Source organism: Equus asinus, chromosome 2 (assembly GCF_041296235.1).
Source record: "Equus asinus isolate D_3611 breed Donkey chromosome 2, EquAss-T2T_v2, whole genome shotgun sequence".
NCBI lineage: Eukaryota > Metazoa > Chordata > Mammalia > Perissodactyla > Equidae > Equus > Equus asinus.
Genome location: NC_091791.1, coordinates 6,228,964 through 6,248,424, shown reverse-complemented (window position 1 = coordinate 6,248,424; position 19,461 = coordinate 6,228,964). Strand labels below are relative to the sequence as shown.

Sequence of the window (19,461 nt, the reverse complement as noted above, 5' to 3'; positions counted from 1 at the left end):
CACTGAAATCATGCTCCTACATCAGTCTGCTGGTTTGGAAAGATATTCTGAGTCTTGGACCCAACCATCCAACTAATAAATCAAATTAGAAGAATTAATTGCCAGTGGCAAAAGAATAATAAAAAAATTCCTAAGGTCTCTATTTTACAGGGAGTTGCTAAGTATATAAAAAGCCGTTTCTCATTAGCAAAAATGATGATAATACTTAGGATTTTTTTTTCTCATTTAGTTTGTTGTTGCTAAATTTTTCTTTAAGTAATAGTAACTGAGTTGTCCTAATCCCACTGATAGGAAAAGTTGTAAGGAATTCCTGTAGTTGACTTACTCTGGCTTCAGATGAAGTTATGAGTTGCTTTTGATGGCTGGATGATATTTTCTCTAGCTTTAGAATGAGATTTTCCTGGACATTAAGCCTTACATTGATATTAAGGTGGATGCATGTTTCCAGGGTGTTCCTTTACTGTTTGTTCAGGGGATCAGGCTTCTAGTGATTTCCATTAAGAAAATGATTTTGTCATGAAATAAAATTGGGCATCCTATAGATGACAGTCCACAAGACCAGTGGAACCTTCCAGTGCAGTTTATTCATTACTGTTTCATCCATTCATTCAGCAAATGAATGTACATGTTAGTTTGATGTCAACATTCAGTCCACATGTTCCATGCTTCTGTGTCCTAACCCGGTGCCAGCATTCTCCTCCACAGTTCACTTGCATTTTCTCCTTGACCCGCATGGTAGCCTCACAGGGGAGGCACTGCTGCTATCTTCAAGATGCAGATTGAGAAACTGCGGCACCAGACTTTTTTGTGATTTGCTCAGAGTCACACAGCTTGTGGGCGGCACCCTGCATCCTTTTGAACCCCATGCATTAAACCGCTTGCCCTGCCCAGGGAAATCTGTAACCTGAAGTGACCCCTGATAAACTTCAGGAAGCATCAAACAGCTGGGACTCGTCGGAGCGATTTTTTTGGCCTGTGGCCACGAGGTATCTGGGTGCAGGTTATGCAGAGAACGTCCAGGTAGGTCCCAGGAACACACCTGGCCCTGGGCACAGCCTCAGTGAGGGCTGCCTTGAGTTTTGGACTGAGCACAAAACCAAAAAGGCATTTTCAGCAATGGCTTGCCTTGGCTGGGTCACCTCAGAGGCCCGTGCGCTCTGGTTCTTGGAGTTAATCTCTTAGCTCTAAAGCAGCAGGAGTTCATAAAGTTTATTTTTCATAAGAAAATTGTGTTTTAGAATTCATCGGACTGTGCTGTCTTGAGGTGAAAATGGCGAGTCATGGTTGTGCCTGTCTGGCTCACGGAGAGCTAGATGTCGAGGAGCTGTTTGGAATATAAATGTCTTAATTACTCTCAAATTAAATTTCATAATCAAATGCGAGTTGTAAATATATAAACCCTGTATTTTTAGATTAGTGATGGAGAGTCATCTCTGCACGCTGCTTTAAATTAATAGCTTATATAAAAATGTTCATTCCAGCTTAAAGGAGTGAAAAATGGAAGCAACTAAATGCCTAACAATAGGTAAACGGTTAAGTAAATTATGGTGTACACTCACTCAGTGCACCATTAAAATGATAATTATAGTGATTATTTAGTATCATAGAAAAACACTTATGAAATAACGTTAAGTGAAAGAAAACAGTCTACTAAATTGTACTGGAAGAAAATGAACAAAAATGGTCATCATTGTGATATTAGGACTGCATTCGGGGAGATGTATTTTCCCTTTGTTTTCCAGTTTCTTGGGGGGAAGGAGCAGTGTTGTTATATTGTTTGCCAATTTAAAAACCATAGGGTAAAGTCAGTCCGTCTACACCTTAGGCCGAATGACAGGATCAGGCCTCTGGAAAGTATAAACACTTGGATCCGAATAAGAAGAATCTAGAAATGATTAGATTTGGGTACCAGCAGTCTCCCAAAGGTCATCTTTTATTGTTTTGAGCAAGCCTTGAATAAAGAAAGAAAATGAATTTCAAAGTAGTGATAGTATGTGTTTGTGTGTGTGTGCGTAGTCTATACATCTCCACACACACACATGGATATAGATGTGTGTGGATCAGCTGGGGGAGCAAGAGAGTGTTTAGTAGAAGATGTATCAATATGAGAGAAAACTCACTGTTGGGATGGAATTTGCCATCTGTTTTAATTAGAAATAAGATGGATTTGACCTATAATCTGCACTTATAGTCTGAAGGAAACTTTGTGGGTCTCAGCAGCTGACAAGAGAGACTCTCCATTGGCTTAGCTCTATTCTTGAACTGTCTGCGCTGATTGAGAGGTTTCCAGTTTGACCCTGCACTGTGATATATATGGCATGATGCAGTCGACTGACAGCGGGCGCTTGCGAGTGGGATGGCCTTGCCAAGACACCTCCCAGTGTCCATCAGTCAGTGGATATAGCAAAAGAGCTACGCAAGCAATCCAGTGAGTCTGGAAAGAGGCTGTAGGATATTATTGGTTTTTCTAGTGGCTTTCCCGCTGTTGAGACACCTTGGAGTCGAAGATGCTGGCTGGAATTCAAGATTAATTGGGTCAGCGTTTTATTCCATATGCTGAGGGAATGCCTGAACATTAGGCTACTCAGAATGGGGGAGTGGTGAAATGACTATACCATTCTTTAACATGCAGCTTCCCAGAGGGAAAGGCAAGTAAGACAGAACCTCACCCATCAAATGAGTTCATTTGGGTTGTGAAATAGTTGACTTCCAGACCTATTTTATAGGCACCAATTGATTCTTCCAAAATGAAGTCCTGCTTTCCTTAGGGCACAGCTAACTGCTATAGATTTTGGACTGTGTCTTAGATTCATCATCCATTTTAATTTCCTTTAATACACTGCAATGATATTTTTCCAGATATTTGTTCTCTTCTTCAGAGGTCACTGATTAAGAGGACTGAAATGGGGTAACTAAGTGAGTGTCGACACCCCTCTGAGACTGACCATTTACAGAGGAGGCTGCTCTCATCTCAGCGCTGTGGCACATCGGAGAAAACATGGCCAGGTTGTGTCCCAGTCCCTTGATTTGTGGAATATTGCAGTGAGGCCTCCATTATTAAGATCTGATGACCATCCAGTTGGAAGTAGGGAAAAGGGACACTCATGAAGCTTCAATGCAGGTTTTGAAGCAGAAGAAAAACCATCCTAGGTGGGGTTCCAGTTCATGTATATCTGTGATTTCAGAAAACACATTTCAACCAACAGAAAACCTATAGTCAGTTACTTCAGTGATGTAAATCACTGTTGCCACATAGACTCGCCACTGGCCTGTTTCTAGTGAGTGGAACAAAGGAAGTGACCCATCCATTTTATACATGGATGCTTAGGGCTTGGTGCTGAGGTTTTAGAAGAACCAGAAAATGGGCCTGTTCAATGGACTGGACTTCCTCTGTATTTGTGTTTGACTATTTACTGAGTTCTTTGATTTTCAGCTTATACTGATGTTAACCTTTGCTTATCCTCTGTCCAAACGGAATCTAAATTAGTAGAAATGAATAGGCAAAATTTTATGATGTTGGCGAAAATGAACCGGAAAAAAATCATTTTCCTCCAAGTGAGATGTTACGTCAACGTGAAAAATTAGTTTTATTTGCAGCAGTTAGCCTTGCTAACTAATAATGTCCAAAGAGTTCAGTAAAACTGGTTCCATCAACTCAGCAAAGTCATCTGTAAGATTAGTAAAAGGAACTAATTTCCTGATTCTTTCCTCTCCCCCATCAGTGAGACAGTCACAGAAAATGTTAGATATAAAGGCTCTAGTTTTGAGCACAAGTCATGAGTATATATATTTAGATTATTGCAGCAAATGTCCCACCTACTCTATTGCCTGGATGGCTCCAGGTAATTAAGCAATAATCAGCTGTTAGTTTGGGGCCCATAAGAGGTTGGGGTTGGTAAGACGCACAAGAGGTGGCCTGTCTTTGTTAGACTTTATGGGAATCTTACTCCCATGAGCACATGTACATACTGGAATGGACTTTGGCAGTATTTTGCCTTATTGATTAACTGATGAATCCATATGTCTTTTACTAAATGGCATGATTTTTCTGATGATACATCTGAAACTAAAATTAGAACATTGATTTTTTTTTCCAAAAAATATGTCAAAAGAGTATGTTTTCCCTGCTGCTTCTCCCAGTTGAATCTCAGGATACAATTTAGAACTCTCAGGGCAGGATTTCTTGCCCTTGGGTTACTTGGAGGTAACCGTTTACTACAATTGAAGTCATTGAGAGTTTAAGATGCAATCTGTCTCTCTGGCAAGGCCATGTCCGTCTATTACCATCAAAACCGTTCCCCTTGCAGTTTGCATTGTAGTGCGTCTCCTGGGTTTCTTTGGTCTGGCCAAACCATAGACTCTGCAAGGTCCTGGGTTTACTGCAGAGATAGCAAGCCAAGAAACAAAGGGAGAACTGAGCATTTCTTGTAATCAGCCTCTATTTATAAGTGGATAGCGAAGCACAGAGAAACTATTGCCCTAGGAGCCCGTGTACACAATCCCAACAGGAAGCCGTAGACAGAGTTAGTATGTGTGGTCTTCCCAGCTCTGATACATTGTGTCAGCCATGGTCCAGTGTGGAATGGCTGTCTTACTTTGAATTCTTCAGTCTTTCCTCTGACTCTTGGACTAAAAATGATGCAGGGATCATTTAATTTGAGTGGAACAAAAGAACATGAATTGAGGCCCACAGCGTAAAGTGGAGGAACCTTTTCTTTCCTTCCATTGCAGCTGAGGGACAAGGAGTGGAACCTCAGAAATAGTCTATCACCCTGAAGAGAGATGTCAGTCTAGGCAACACTTAGGCTTGGCAAAGAGAGAGTGTGTACAGTTAACCACTTGGGATATGGAAACTGAGGGAATGTTGCTAGTAGCAACTGATAGTTACTCATCGCAGGTGAGCTAAGGGCGAAGTTTTAGCAGTCAATATCCAAAATGTCATTGTTACGGGGTGGGAGGATGAAAAGTGTCTGTATGTTGTATACTTTAAACTATGACATGCAAATAGCTGTCACATTTTGTTCCTTAAAGACAAATTCTACTTCTCATCAATCCTGGTGTTATTTTCTATTCTGTCAGGTCAGTTGGTTCTTTAATTCTTTCTTTGACCAACAGCTATTGTGAATTTCTTCATGCATAACAATAAGGAGCCACTTTTTTTTTTTTGGCTGAGGAATATTCACCCTGAGCTAACATCTGTTGCCAGTCTTCCTCTGTTCTTTGTATGGGAGCCGCTGCCGCAGCATGGCCATTGACAGATGAGTGGTGTAGGTCCGTGCCCAGGAAGCGAACCCAGGCTGCTGAAGCAGAGCATGCTGAACTTAACCACTAGGCCACCAGGGCTGGCCCAGTAGCTACTTTTTAAACATATGAAGTCACATCCCATCCCCCAGAGACTTCTGTTCTAATGTCTTTGAAGGCTTGTCACCTTGTGCATGGAAAGCTCAGCAGTGTCTCAGGCAGCCTAGAGGGCTCAGTGGTCCTTCCTGGGAACTGGTCTGGCACAGAGCAATGGCCTGAGATGTGGGGTGGTCCATGCTCAACCCAGAAATGTAGCTATTGTGCTGACCTCAGCCGAGCATGGAGCAAAGGCACCCAGTGTTAAATGCAGGACTGAACTTGGCTTGCAATGGGGTCAAGAGACCCATGCCCAACTTGGAATAGCATAGAGTCGCTCAGTCCTTTTATTCTGAGGGTGCCCTGCCAGGTAGGTGCTGGCATTCCTTTGCCTGATTCATTCCCTAGTTTAATCCTCATAGCTAGTCATCCATCACCAAGTCCATTGATTTTTGCTTTTCCTTCCTGTTGCTTCACCTATTGATTTCCTCCTATCCGTTCACACTGTTTCCCACCGTGACCTTGGCGATCTTACATCCCCTGCCTTCAGCTGTCCATCTTGCAGGTCCTTCCAGCCCAGGTTTCAAGTGCAAACATCTCTCTTCTCTGTGGATACCTATATGTGTCCCCGTTTGGTAGCACTTTCAAAAACCAATTTTTTGTAGGGTCTTTTATAATCTTTCCAACCCTGCTTATCTCCCTAGATTTCTCAGGGTTACTCAAAAACTGTCTGCTAACGTTAAGCCAGTTCCCGTACTGTCTCTGGAACACATCATGGTCAATCCTACTTTGTGTCTTCATTCCCAGTGGTGTATGTTCCAGGACTGTGCCCCTATCTTCCTCTCCCCAAGATAGTCTCTTCTTGCTGGTCCAGATCCAGTCTTTCCTTCTCGGGCTACTCCAGTCCTCATCACTGCCTTCATTGACTCAGGGAATAACACCTGCATGTCTAGGGTGCCCCAGGCACCAGACCAGGTGTGGGCACTCAGGAAAATGAGGCACGGTTCTTGGGAATGTGGATCTCAGCATGGGAAGACATGGGTCTGTGGAAAACACCAGTCCACTGTGCTCAGGACTGTCATGGAGGTAGGAAGAAGCAAGTGCTAGGGGAGTGTTCCCTGGGGAGTCAGGGCAGGCTCCACCCGGGAGACAGGTAAGAGCAGGGTTACAGCATGAGTCACTTTTCTTTGATGTGTGTCAGTTTTCTCTCCTTACACAAATACAAGCATTTGTAGACTAGGTCACTTTACGCTCCTCCTCTCTCCTGAACTTAATCAGCCTTGATACTTGCTACTTGGTTTAAGAGTATAAGGGTGTACATCACAGTACCCTCACAGCTGCGGCCTCACCCAGGACTTTAAGGAGGGTTAGGATGGGTGCACAATATTGTTGGTTTCATGGATTCTTTCTGCATTACTTGGACCCTCAGATCAGGTGGAACGTGACTGCATTCTGAAACCTGGGTAGGAATTAGATAAGTCAAAGGGAAAGGGATGGAGTTTCCCTTTAAGTTTAAGTAAAACCACGTCCAGAGTGATTTTTCTCTTCTGAACTTTGGCATAACTAAATTGAGTTTGGTTGTTGTACAGTGTTACTTTAAATTTTTTTGAGTGCTGATAGAGGAGAAAGAAAAGAGATGGCCCACACCCTCACGAAAATGAGTAGATGGTCCAGAAGTGGTGTATGTTTCATATTTAATCGTGAAGTACATCGGGGCCCTCACAGCGGATTTGTTGTGTGAATGTCACTTGCTGCACACTGCCAGCAGGTTTGTTCTTATATTATCCAGCTGTCTTCTTGGGGGTGGAATGTGGTTGTAACAAAATAAATTACAAATTTAATTCAAAAATCTCCATTGCATGGATTAACATAAACATTTTAGAGCGTGGAATCTTTGCTAATCTCGGCCTTCTAATCAGAGTCTGATTGCCGGAGAGGCAGAACCACTGACCTTCAGGGAAAATCAACAGAGAGGCTGGAGCACACTTCTGAGTCAGGTTACTTCAGAGGGGAGTGTGTTTTGGCACAAAGGTTTTAAATGAAATAAATACCTTTCATTTTTCCTTACTTTGAATTGAGAACACAGAATATAAAATTATATTCAATAAATAAAATCAATATAGAGAACTATAATTCTAGACTGCTATGTGTCCATTCAGATGAATGTGGAGGGGAAGGAATAGGGAAATGAGGAAGAGAGAGACAACGGGAGGGGCACAGGAGGGTGAGAACCACACAGACAGACAGACAGACAGACTCAGGAGAGGAAGGGGTGTTCCCTGCAGTGAAGTCAGTCCAGGTAAACCACATCACAGCCTGCCTGCATTAACTGGAGTAGAGGAGGCACATCCAGTTTTGAGGGACCGGGGCCACTGCTGTCAGCGTCTCGGCTGCTCTGTATGGGGCAGCTACAGTAACCCCTTCTCCTCCCGGCCAGAATGGAACTTGACAGTTCATCCTGGGGTAAACAAAAGTCAAGGCTGGGACAGGCATCCAGGGTAGGCATCATACAGTTTTGTGTTCTAGGAAGCACCCAACACACAATAAGAACAAGCGTTAAATGTCATGAGTAAGCCTATGTTAAGTTTATCTTTCTGTGCTCTGCTTCTATCTTGACTCTCTCGGGCCCTTCCTTGGACCTGATGCCGTGTTACTTCACAAGGATTGTGGAACAAGGGAAAGAATGAACAGTAGGATAAGATTGTGTAGGTTCACGAAGAGAAATTAGCATCATCGTGAGTGGGCAGTACTGATGATCATGAAAGGATTCTCTGCGCACATCAGAATCCCAAAAATACTTTTCAAAGGAAAACATAAATCTTTCCAGAACCTCAGATGACCCCTCTCTGCTTTGGCCTTCTTGAAGCTTTGGAGGAGGGCATAGGTGTTGAAGGAGTGGAACCTTTTACAAGTTTGTTTGTTTGTTTTTTTTAAAGAAAGCATTTCCAGCCACATAGGAGAAGAGAATCCAGAGGGAGGCTGTGCTCCTACAGGAAGCAGGAGAACATGCATCTTCCTCAAGGGCTCCATCCATGAGCCTGGCTCTCTGGAAAAAACATACTGGTCCCCACTCCAGTTCCAGGTCAGTCAGAATGTCTGGCGGATGGAGACAGGGCAGCAGAGCGCACTGTAACAATGCATCCATGAGAGAGCACCACTGGGCTACAGGATGGGTTTTGTTTATTTGTCTTCCCCATCCTTCATCCTCTTCAATTTTCAACCGTATCCCCCAAGCACAGAACAACATGTGGCACCTAAAACGTACCCATAAATATTTACTGACTGAAGGGATGAATGAATGATGTCCCAGGGGAGCAAGGAACGCCAGCCCCTTCCATTTTTTCTAGAATGAAACCGGGACTTGGCCAAGTGTTGGGGTGATCACCAGCAGAGCCCAAGTCGCGGCCAGCAGGGTGCACCTTCCATGGCCCTGCTTGTGGATCAGCAGTGGGGATAGATTCACGTGCCACAGAGGGGTACAGTTAGTAAACAGTCATTGTCATAGTTTAAGCTACATGTCTTTCTGCAATGTGGAATGATTATTGAATGGCAAATTCCAAGTAAATGGTCGCCTGGTAGGTCCACAGCAGGAATATGGCCTATGCACACCTTGGCTGTTTTGAGGTTTCTGGTTGGGGGTGCAGAACATCTAGAATTCTGTCCCCTCCTAGGAATTCCATGGCCGGGGGCAGCTCTTCGCAGTCACGGGGTTTGAGATCAACTTTTAGTACACTGCCTGTCTTTTCAGTGAATGTTTACTTTTGGATTTTACATGCGGGATTTTATAAATTGGTGAGGGGGTACTCAAGGTCATCCATTTAGCATTTTCACGTTCTGAGGTCTTTTCTTGACATGGTAATTCCTGGCTATGTAGTATCACATGATTAAGAACTGGGGTTTAGAGACTGACTGTCTGATTTTGAGTCTGGCTCTTCCCCGAATTAGCCCAGAATCCTGAGCAAGTTATAAAACCTGGGAGAGTATATGTAATAGTCAGAGCTGACACTACTGTAGTGCTTGCCGTGGGCTAGGTACCACTTTGCACATTATATATGTTCTAACACTGCATTCTCCAAACACTCTCTGAAGGGAAGTTACCATTTTTTATAAAGATGGGGAAACCGAGGCACTGATAGGTGAGTCCATGCTCATGGTCACACAGATAGTAATTGGCAGAACTGGGAGTGCAAATGTAGACAGTGTCGCTTGGCTACTGCTCTCACTGCTCTGATCTGGGATGCGGGCTCAGTAGGTTGGTGCATAAAGCCCTCAGTATATGTATGGTCTTGGTGACGCTGCCCCTAGTGACGAGGTGGATGTTGACAAGGACAGCACACTTAGGAACATGTTATAAACATGGATAACACTGGGTATGTTACTTGAGAGGAGCATGCTTGAAAGCCACCTTGAATGGCTGATTAAAAAGTATACAGTTGTCCTAGGTTTTTACTTTAAGGCTGGCATGCCAGTGGTCATTTTCACTGACTCCTTAGATCTAGAGTTAGAATTGATGCTTCGATGTAAAATTTAAGTGATCTCTAGGAATGACTTGAGAGCCAGGAGCCCTAGGTTACAGCCCATTCTCTACCACTCACTCAGCAGTCGACCTTGCCCCATGGAGGAGGAGTGCCCACCCTGAGCTTCCCCTGCCCAGTAAGACTGGGGGATATTTTCATAGATCCAGTGTTCCAACTCTATGATAAATTCCATCATTCTGCCTAACCCTGGGTATTTTTGCCACACTAGCAAATCTGATAGACACAATAAATAAAGTAGAGATCCACTCAGAGGGGAGTTAATATTCTATATGGAGACAAATATAAAAAGAACAAAACAACTTCAGCAAGGATGGAAACTACCTCTGTGAAGCTGCTGAGCTAACTACTATTAAAAACAAACACACACAGTGGAATAATTAAGAAAAGCAGTTATCATTGGGCTCTTCAATGGCCCAAGAAGGCAAATGAAAAGTAGAGTTTGAAAGTGAGAAACTTTTCTTTCTCAGCACTCCTTTCATGTCAAACTGTACACTTGCACGTGGCATGAAATTGTCTTGGGAATGATTCCTGGCTATACTCCTGAGCTATACAAGTCTTAAGTGCATGAGTAACAGGAAACTAGTTGTTTGTGCCATGTGATTTCAACAAGGAGAAAAGATTAAAAAACAAGTCTTTATGCATCACTCTGGTACTGATAACAAAAGAAGTGATAAATTGATGGATCTGGCACAAAGATCAATGGAGTTGATGTCATGATGTCAAATTGAGATGTGAGGTCAAGACCGAGAGACAGACGTCTTCTGGCTGTCTTGAATTGATCCAGTGAACTTTCCGTTATTTTGGTAAAGCTCTCCTGAAAATTCCTTTCCAGCAAAAATGTCAGCATTTGGGGTATAAGAGCATTTAATCCATCTGATAGAGGCAGGATCGAATTTCTCATTTCTCCTTGTTTGCTTCTTTTACTCTAACATGAGGTCATTAAACTCAAACACATTCTTTCTTTAGAAACTAAACTTCCACCCAAGTGAAGAGTTACCAAAGAAGCTCTAAGGTTGAGTTTGCTGGTAGAAAAACCCCAGTCTTTGACATTTTTCTCTTTTCTAAACACTGTGTGGCCAGATGTAAGGATTGTCCATGTCTGGAAGTAGTCTTCCTTTTTACCACCTTCTCCTGATATTTCCTTTTAATTTCTACTACAAAAAAAGTGCAAATGGAAGAGAAACAATATTATCCAATCTGGATTCCTTGAATTTCTAGCAAAATTATTGACTAGGTTTATTGTTAATAGCCTCATTAAATATTTATTGAGCACCTGTTATTTGATAGTACTATTCTTAGTCCTTTATGAATTTGTGTTGTCACTTCTTCAGTCTATGTTTCCATTCTCTGAAAGTATTTCTCATGGAAGTTCTAAGAAGTAAGAAATGATGAAAAACTCAATTTTTAAAATAATATCTCCAATTGGAAACTCAAACTCAAATTTCTAATAGCAATCCTATCTTTCCCCGGAAACTTGCTGGCTCCCTGACTTCTCTGTTTCCATTTATATCACCTATCACCTTATTTGCCTGGGGTAGCATCTTTAATCCCTTCTTCATGTTACAAAGATTTGCCACTCAGGATGTTTCTCTCACAGCTGCCCCTTTGTATCCATCCCCAGTGCTATCAGTCATCCTTGGTATCAGTTAATTCTCACCTGTCACACCCTCTCAACTGGTCTCCAATTTCTCTTCTCTGGTTTATCTCTAGCTATCAAGACTTAATCTTCTGGAAACGTATGTTATTGTTCAAAACATTCAATGGTTACTCATTGCCAATGAACAGAGGCTCTTCCTGTCCTGCTGGTTTCTCCTAAAACTGGCTTCAAACTACTTCTTCACTCTTTCCATACAAGTCTCTTTTTCTGAGCATCCGAGAACTGGGCCTAAGCTCCAGGTTCTGTGTGTGATGGGCTCAGGAGTCCCAGCTCCACCTTTGTCTCAGCTGGGCCATCACTCTCTCCTGGAAACTTCTAAAGCATGCGGTTTGTTCTATCCTGATTGTACCTCCCACCTCCTTTTGCCCTCCTGGACTTGAATTTCTTGAGGACTTGGTCTTGCGTGACACTGCACACATTGCCATGGCCACTGCTGCTACTGCTCAGTACATTTCCAGGAAACAGCAGTTTTTTCTAGACAAGTCCATCTGCCTGTCAGTCTCCCTTCCCTACATTTGCCCATTTTTAGAGCCCAGGTTTTACAGTTCCATTACATTTCCAAGGATGCTAAAATCGCTTACTACAAAATTAAGCAGATTTCACAGAGCAAAACAGAGATAATGTGAGGTGTTCTGAGTCTAACCACTAAGGACCAATGGAAAAGATAAGGAAATGGGCAATTGACAAACACAAGATACTTCTGAGGGAACAACCAGTGTGGAGGGACTCACCAGTGAAATGACCTAGAAACAAACAAAGCTGGGTCAGTTTTATTAAGGTTGGCAGTGAATATGATGTATCTCAATGGTCCTTCCTCAACTGAGCAGCCGAAACGGGGCCCCCAGACCATCAGTCTCTCCTTTCTCCCTTTTCTTTCTGGAGTACTGAGGAGAGAACAACTTTCATTTGCAAGGTTGCCTGTAATATTTTCGGCCTCCCACAGCCTCCTTCTCATGTCTCTCATATGCTGTAGTTTACTGCATTTCATTTTATGCCCAAGACTAGATTATTAAGGACTGAATTGGAATTTCCACAGTAACTGCACTATAAACTTCGACCAGCGTTTTGCCATGCCGTTAGGATTTTTTAAAACTTTCTTCACCCCGTCATGGCTCTAATAGTGTAACTCAGGTAAACAAACAATGTGCAAACATGATCCTCTCTCTGGTCTTTTCGTGCTCAAACTTCCTAACAGCAAGATGACACAGTAAAGAAAACATGTCTGTGGATGTACAATGCTTTGAATAATCAAAAAGCAATATTCACTCTCTAAAAGCAATATTCACAAACAGTGACTTTGGAGATAGTTCTTTTCAAATCCCTTTGAAAAATGGTATCAGCCAAAAAGTTTATAATTTACAAACATGATTCCATCTTGTCCCCGATATCTGCTTTTCTGTATTCAAGTTAATTTTCTCTCTGTCCCAATTAGAGCTGGGAACATGCACTCAGCAGAAAGACACAGAGCTTCAGGTTAGAGCGTTTTGTTTTTATTTAGCTCAGCGGTTTGTCACTTGATAATATCTTTGTATACCTCAAAGTCCCTCAACTCATCCATTATAGTGTGAATGATGTCTGAAGTACATATGACTCAAACCCATAGTGAATATCCCGATGGCTTATCGGAGAGGGGCCTCTGAAAGAGTTTATGTCAGGAATTGAATTTGGAACCAGGAAATGTCTCTGAAGTTACAGTTTTTCTTAATCTGAGCTGTAAGATTCTTGGTTGCTTGGAGACACCCTAGGGCCTCCGGATCTGAAACAGACCCATTATCATACATGGTCATTATCATCCTGTACCTCGTATGTACTGTTTAATGTGAGATTATGTCTCAACAACTTGTTTGTATGAATCTCGACAGGGTCCCCACAACTTGGTACCAAATCTCTAGTCTGTCCTTAATATACAAGAAAAATATACTTTTAAAATAAACTGATTAAAAGTTATGATGTTTTCCTACATTTATATTATGGATTGGCTCAAATTTTGGATAAAGACTTATCCAAATGTTTGTATGCGAATTTCATGGTATTAATAGTGTTGTCATGCAATATCAATCATATTAAGTTTTGCTTTAAAATATTGAAGTCATTCCATAATCTTATGAAATATTAAAATCAAATATGTGAGGAGACTAATAAGGATCTGCTTCATAAATAATGTCAGCTAATTTCGGGTTGGGGAATGAAGGTCTCAGTGGAATTATGGTGGGGAAGGGATGTGGTTCTTTACATTTATGAAGGAATTGTTTAAAATAACGATGCCAGTTTTCTCTGGGGCGTCCTAACAACCTCACATTCCCCCAATGACTGTGGTTTGCCTCAAATATGCATAATCTGTGTTTACCCAAGCTTCTTGGGTGCTGCTGATTGGTTAAGCAGCAGCCTTGACATACACCTGCTCAGGTATCCTGTGGGCTGGTCGAGAGCTTTTGGAAAAAAAAAATTCCTGGTGGCCCTGTCTCTGCCTTCTGAAATTGATACACTGTTCCTTTGCAGTGTAGCTGAGATTTCTTTAGCATGATTCCCTGAGAAGCAGCCTGTCCCCAACCTGAGTAATCTGCTTCTCATACAAGAGAGTTCAGTAGTTTTCCTAAATGAGACGGCCATGGGTTAGGGTGGATGAGAGCATACAAATGTCTGCGGAAGGGAATGCATCTGTCCAGCTGCTCTGCTGGGATCAACTGTTCGTTCTGACAGTCATTTTCATTTTCTGACTGCTTATTTCAGTGTGTAGGAGTCTTCCTGGTAGACTGATGCTTTCATGTACAAGCCTTTCATTCATTTACGTATTTACTTAATTTTCTTTTCTCTACAGAGGGAGAAACAAAAGACAACAATTCCTTCTCCTGCCATGGGGAAAACAATTGTGGCAGAACAGAGAAGCCCCCTAAGTAAATGGAGTAAGAGCGTATCCAGCTTTCCAAAGGGCTTTTCGAAAGCTCTTTGTGCAAACACGCAGCTTCCCAGCTTCTGCCTTCTAAGCCTATTTCTTAACCAGTAGTTGTGCTTCTCTGTAGGATAATGGTCCTGATTTAAGGAAAAGCTCAAAATCCTAATCAGAATAATAAAAAATGAAGTCGTGGCAACTGTAGTAAGTTTAAAGGCATACTTTGCTTTTCAAGGGCATCCTGTCTTTAAGTAGAGGTCTTCCATTTAGCTAAAGAAATTAAACTGAATCGTTCGATCTTTAAGGAAATGATGAATTTAGTGAAGTGAAGAAAAGCTCAAACTCTCTGTAGCTAATATAATTTATGCAAAATCATGCAATTAGTGATAGCTATGCTAGACATTTTTTCTCCAAATACGCCTCTAATAAAACCATCATGAGTAGCAGTGCCATCTAATGTAAGTAGTAAACATGGATAGTAAATTATTAATATCTGGTGAGGCATGCAGATGGCAAGACTTCCATTTTTCCTTTGAGCTGCTTGTGCACGTCTGCTAATCATTCTTGCAAAAAAAATGGCAAAGATAAATAGGAACTTTTCTTTCAAAAGTACCATTCAACAGGATATGAATTTAATAAATAGCACAAAGTGAATAGTAAAAACCTGCACTTTTCGCCTCTGCAAAGTGAAATGATGGTTACCTTCTGCTCTCTCTGGAGCATAAGCTTAATGAGGTTAAAGCATTTTCAAATATGTACTACTCATTGGGAATGGCCCAGGTCAGGTGATTTGGGTGGCATTTTTCAATCAAGTGCCCAGCGCTGTCACCTTGACGTCCCCCCACTGGCAAGTGGAAAGGTAACCCCCCAGCAAGTCCTTGTGCAAGGGAAAACCTCCAAGCGCACCGACCACGACCCTCTGCTAGTCTGAGCTGTAGTCTTGAGAAATAATCCAGGGGCTTCCTAGCCAAAGCAGGTCTAGCCCAAACTTCCTTCCCACTCTGGCCAGTTCACCTCGGGATGCTTCCGCAGAATTTAAGCGCCTAAGCAGACAAGGTCAAATTAAACTGCTTCACTGACGCTTCTGGCTCAGGGGCCTGACCAGGCGTCCAGCCCCCAGGCACAGACCTGCAGCCACAGAAGGGTCCGGGCCAGAGCCCTGCTCTGTCGATGAGCCCAAAGCACCCATTTTCTCCCCTATTTACTCCAGAGGCGCCTCTCCTCCCCCACTCCTGGCATACCCTTATCGCTAGCTCCATCTCCCTGTGGCATATTTTTGGGTAGTAGAATGCTGAGGTCACAGGGACAGCCTCTTTATCCCCAGGATGGAGACGCCGGCCAGGAACCCTGAGCATGAACCAGCAAGACGCAGACTCTAGCTCTTGACTTTGGGCTCTAGGCGCTGCCCGGCCCCGGGCCGGCCCGCGGGCTCCCTCCTCCCTCCTGCCCTCGCCCGCCAGCCCGCTCACTCGGTCTGCAGCACTGGTTGGTTTCCCACGCTTGTCCAAGTCTGACACGGGGTGCCAGGCACCCGGAAGCCCCGCGGGCGCCGACCCCGGCCCGCAGCCCCGGGAAGCTGCCAACTCCAGCGAGCCCTGGCGCCACGGGAGGAGACGGGCATTTCAATTTCACGTGGGCATCCGCCTTCGCTCCTGCTCGTGCCTCCCCTTCGCAGCCGGCGTCAGGGCCCCTCTGCTCGGACTTATCCCCCCGAAGTTAATCAGCCGTACTTGCCAGTTCGCCTTAGTTTGGAAAATTCTTAAAAATCGCGAAACGTTCCGGGGATACGGCCGCCCCCGGATCCCCCCAGCTCTGCCTGCCTAGGGCTGTCGGGCGCTCACGAGGCTGTGGCGTTTGTCTAGAATCGACATCGCAGACATGCAGCCCCGCTCCTCTCCGGCCGTCGCCAAAGTTGCCGGACGCCCCTCGGCGACCTGGCCGCGCCAGATGCAGTTGCATAACCTCGCCCCCCGCCCCCGCCCGCGCCCGCCGCCGGTCCGCTCCTGGCTGCACCGGCACGTCCTGGCCCCCGGAGCCGCCGAGTCCCCGGCGAAGCCCGTTTGGGGGCGAGTGCGAGCGCCGGAGCCGGGGTCGGCGCCCGTCCGGGCGGTGCTCAGCCCGCGACCAAGTGCAGCGGGCGCCGGGGCGCGGGAGGAGGGCGGGTGGAGCTCCGCTTACCTTCCGCTGCTTACAGATAAGTCGAGGTCGGTGCAGCGCCTGGCTCGAGCATGTCTCGCCGCGGACCCGGGCAAGCCTGGCGCGGCACGGAGCACTCCGGGCAGGGCATCCGCGGCGAGGCTCGCCGGGCTCGCGCGGAGGAAGGCTCGGCTCCGGGGACTTGGCCGGCTGCGCCCGCCGCCCGCCCCCTCCACCGCCGCCGGCCCGGCCCGCCCGGCCCGGCCGGCCCCCGCGCCGCAGCTCGCGTCCCTCCGGCCCGGCTCAGCGACGCGCGCGGGGAGGCAGCGGTTCGGCCGGCTCCGGGGACGCCCGCGCGCTCGCTCGCTCGCGGCGCGGCGGAGCCAGCCACAGCCACCCGGCTCCGTGCTCCTCCGATGTCCTCATTTACTGCAATTGTCTTCGGCGAGATCTCGGAGCCGGGGCCGGGGGGCGGGGGCGGAGAGGGGGAGGGAGCGGGAGGGAAGTCCTTGTAGCCGCCCCCGGGTCCCAGCTACTCCGCGGAGCCGGGCTGCCGGAGGAGAGGGCGCCGGAGCCGCGCGCCCGCCGCCTATGCGCCCGGCTGGCACCGAGGCGGGCGGAGCCCCGGGCCCCGCGGGGCGGGGGCGGGGGCGGCGCGGGGCCGGGCGGGCCGCGAACGTGGGGTGGGGGATCTGGAGGGAGTGGAGAGAGGGGGAGTGGAGGAGCCCCCGCCCGCGGACGCCCGAACCCGAGCTACAGAAGGAGGTGGAAGGAGCCGCCGCCGGCTGCCGCCTGCGCGCGGGCATCCACCGCGGCGCGTCCTCGGGGTTTCTGGGCTGCAGGCGGCGCTGCGCGGCCCGGAAACTTGTTGAGTCTACCCTGGAGCCGCCTCCGGAGCAGCTGGAGGGCTGGAGATCCTGCGTTTTCTCTCAAGAGGGGTCGCTGGAGACCCCGCGCGATGGCTGCCTGTTGTGCCAGCCGGCCCAGCCCAGCGGGGCTTTGAAATCCCGGAGCGCGGGAGGCTTAGGCTCCTGCCCCCTCACCTGCGGATTGCTGGCTTGTGGAGGCTGGGGTCAGGGGCGCGTTTCCGTGCCGAGTCCAAACCGGGGTCAGACCCCCGAAGTGGAGACCGACGGGCAGGCCAGCTGGGAGTATCCTGAGGACCTAAGTGGGAGTGCCTGCCAGGTCTGTTGCCCGCTGAAATTTAGGAACGCTCCAGAGCAGGCGCCACCTCTGCTTCTAATCAAGACCCCCCCCCCCTCCCTCCCCATCACACCACCCACCTGCAGATGCCACAGGGCAGCGTGCTGCCTTTATTTCAGGGTAGAGTTGAGCTCACTTGGGGAGGAAGAGATTTAGGATGCACAAGGAGCTACACTCCCCCCGCCCCCCAAGGAGTAGTAGGTCTTCAGAGCTCAAAGCAGCTGGCCCAGGGGCCTCCCTGATTCCTGGTAGTCTCTGGTGTCTGGACCTAGAACTAAGCAGCTCGCTGGATGCGGGTCTCCTGGCCTCCTAATTTTCTCAGGCTTGGGGCTTGAAGTTCATTCACCTTGAACATACTTGAAAGTAGCCACATTCATTAATCTGAATGTTTCCCGAGAAAGGACAGAGAAGTGGTCGACCCAAGGGCAGTGACAGGCTTTGGGGAGTGGTATGGGAGGACAGGGAGAAAGTCCTTTCGCTAACCCACCTGTCCACACACAGCTGCAGGTGCACACACCTCTGCCTGAGCATCCTTGAGTCCCTGCCCCTACATCAGCTCTGTGCCTGGGACCCCAGCCATTGCTCAGTCCTTGTTCATTGAGCTGAACTGAGCCTAGCACCGTGCTTTATATAGTGTCTGTTTTTTGTAAATCATTTAATTGAAATGCTTTATTAATATATATGTGGATGCTTGAGGCATTGCATTCAGATATTCCAGAAGAAAAACATTGTAAAATCTTTTCCTTTTCCCTCTCACCTCTCAGCATCCTTTGGGACACAACTCTACAATCCTCTGCCATCCAGATATGGCCAGGAAGGGAGATCTGAACCTATGGATCCAAAGTCTGCCCACCTCACTCTTTTTATTATCCCTTTTTAACCCAGATCCCTCAAGTCTAATTTTCAGCCCATTTACTTCTCTGGCTGGCAAGTGATGCTGGTGGGAGCTGGCTGGAGTGATATGCCAGGTGATGCGTGAGCAGCCTGGAAACCTGTAACCCCCTGTTCTGCCTGGAAGGGAACTGATGTTGGGGATGTGTAGGACTTGGGGACATTTAATGACAGGTGGTAGGGATTGTTGCCATGGATCCCTCCAACATAATCCACTGGGGATGTGCTGTTGCTCCTGTAGGCTCAGTAATTCTCCCAGTGGTCTGGGGAACTTTCTGTAAATCTTGCTTTATTGCTAATCCATAAAATCGAAATCTGCCTTCCATCTCTTAAACTTGTCACTGTAAATAAAGCTGCCAGGAAATACCGAAATTGTGCTAGTGGTAAGGGAAAGCTAAATTTTGGGGAGCCGTGAGTGAAAACAGATAAACATAAATGCATGCACAGCAGGACAGAGCAGAGCCACAGGTGGCAGTGTGAGCTGGCAAGAAAACGGCTCCAGGGACAATGTTATGTGAGAGCCGCATGATGTGTAATTTATAATTCTAGGAAGAAAATGGAAAGCTGTAATTGGCAGATTAGAAAACCCACTTATATGAAGAGGAGAGTTTAATTGAACTTCTTAGTATCGTCAAGACTATTTTTAGTTGTTCAATTGTCTAGTAGAGTTACAGTTGTTTTCTGAATCTATTAAAATCATTGTATCCTCCCTCTTTCTTGAAGTAAGAAAGCATTTGTCTGTTGTATAGCTTAATAGCAGGGCTCCAACCTCACAAACGTAAATATTGGTGAAAACTTGTTTCACGTGC

The 19,461-nt window shown here is 46.1% G+C and overlaps 2 protein-coding genes across 5 annotated transcripts in view; one reads left to right on the top strand and one right to left on the bottom strand.

Annotated features, from left to right (window-relative positions):
* INSYN2A (inhibitory synaptic factor 2A) overlaps positions 1 to 16,789 on the bottom strand; it is a 59,512-nt gene extending 42,723 nt beyond the window's left edge. The window contains exon 1 of one of the 2 annotated variants that reach the window (XM_014829416.3): positions 16,601 to 16,789. The gene's annotated coding sequence lies outside the window, so the exon portion shown is untranslated. The remainder of the gene's footprint in view (positions 1 to 16,600) is intronic. The other variant, XM_070481019.1, reaches the window with a different exon arrangement.
* The window catches only part of DOCK1 (dedicator of cytokinesis 1), a 505,440-nt gene that overhangs the window by 245,739 nt on the left and 240,240 nt on the right, over positions 1 to 19,461 (top strand). The gene's annotated exons all lie outside the window — the stretch shown is intronic.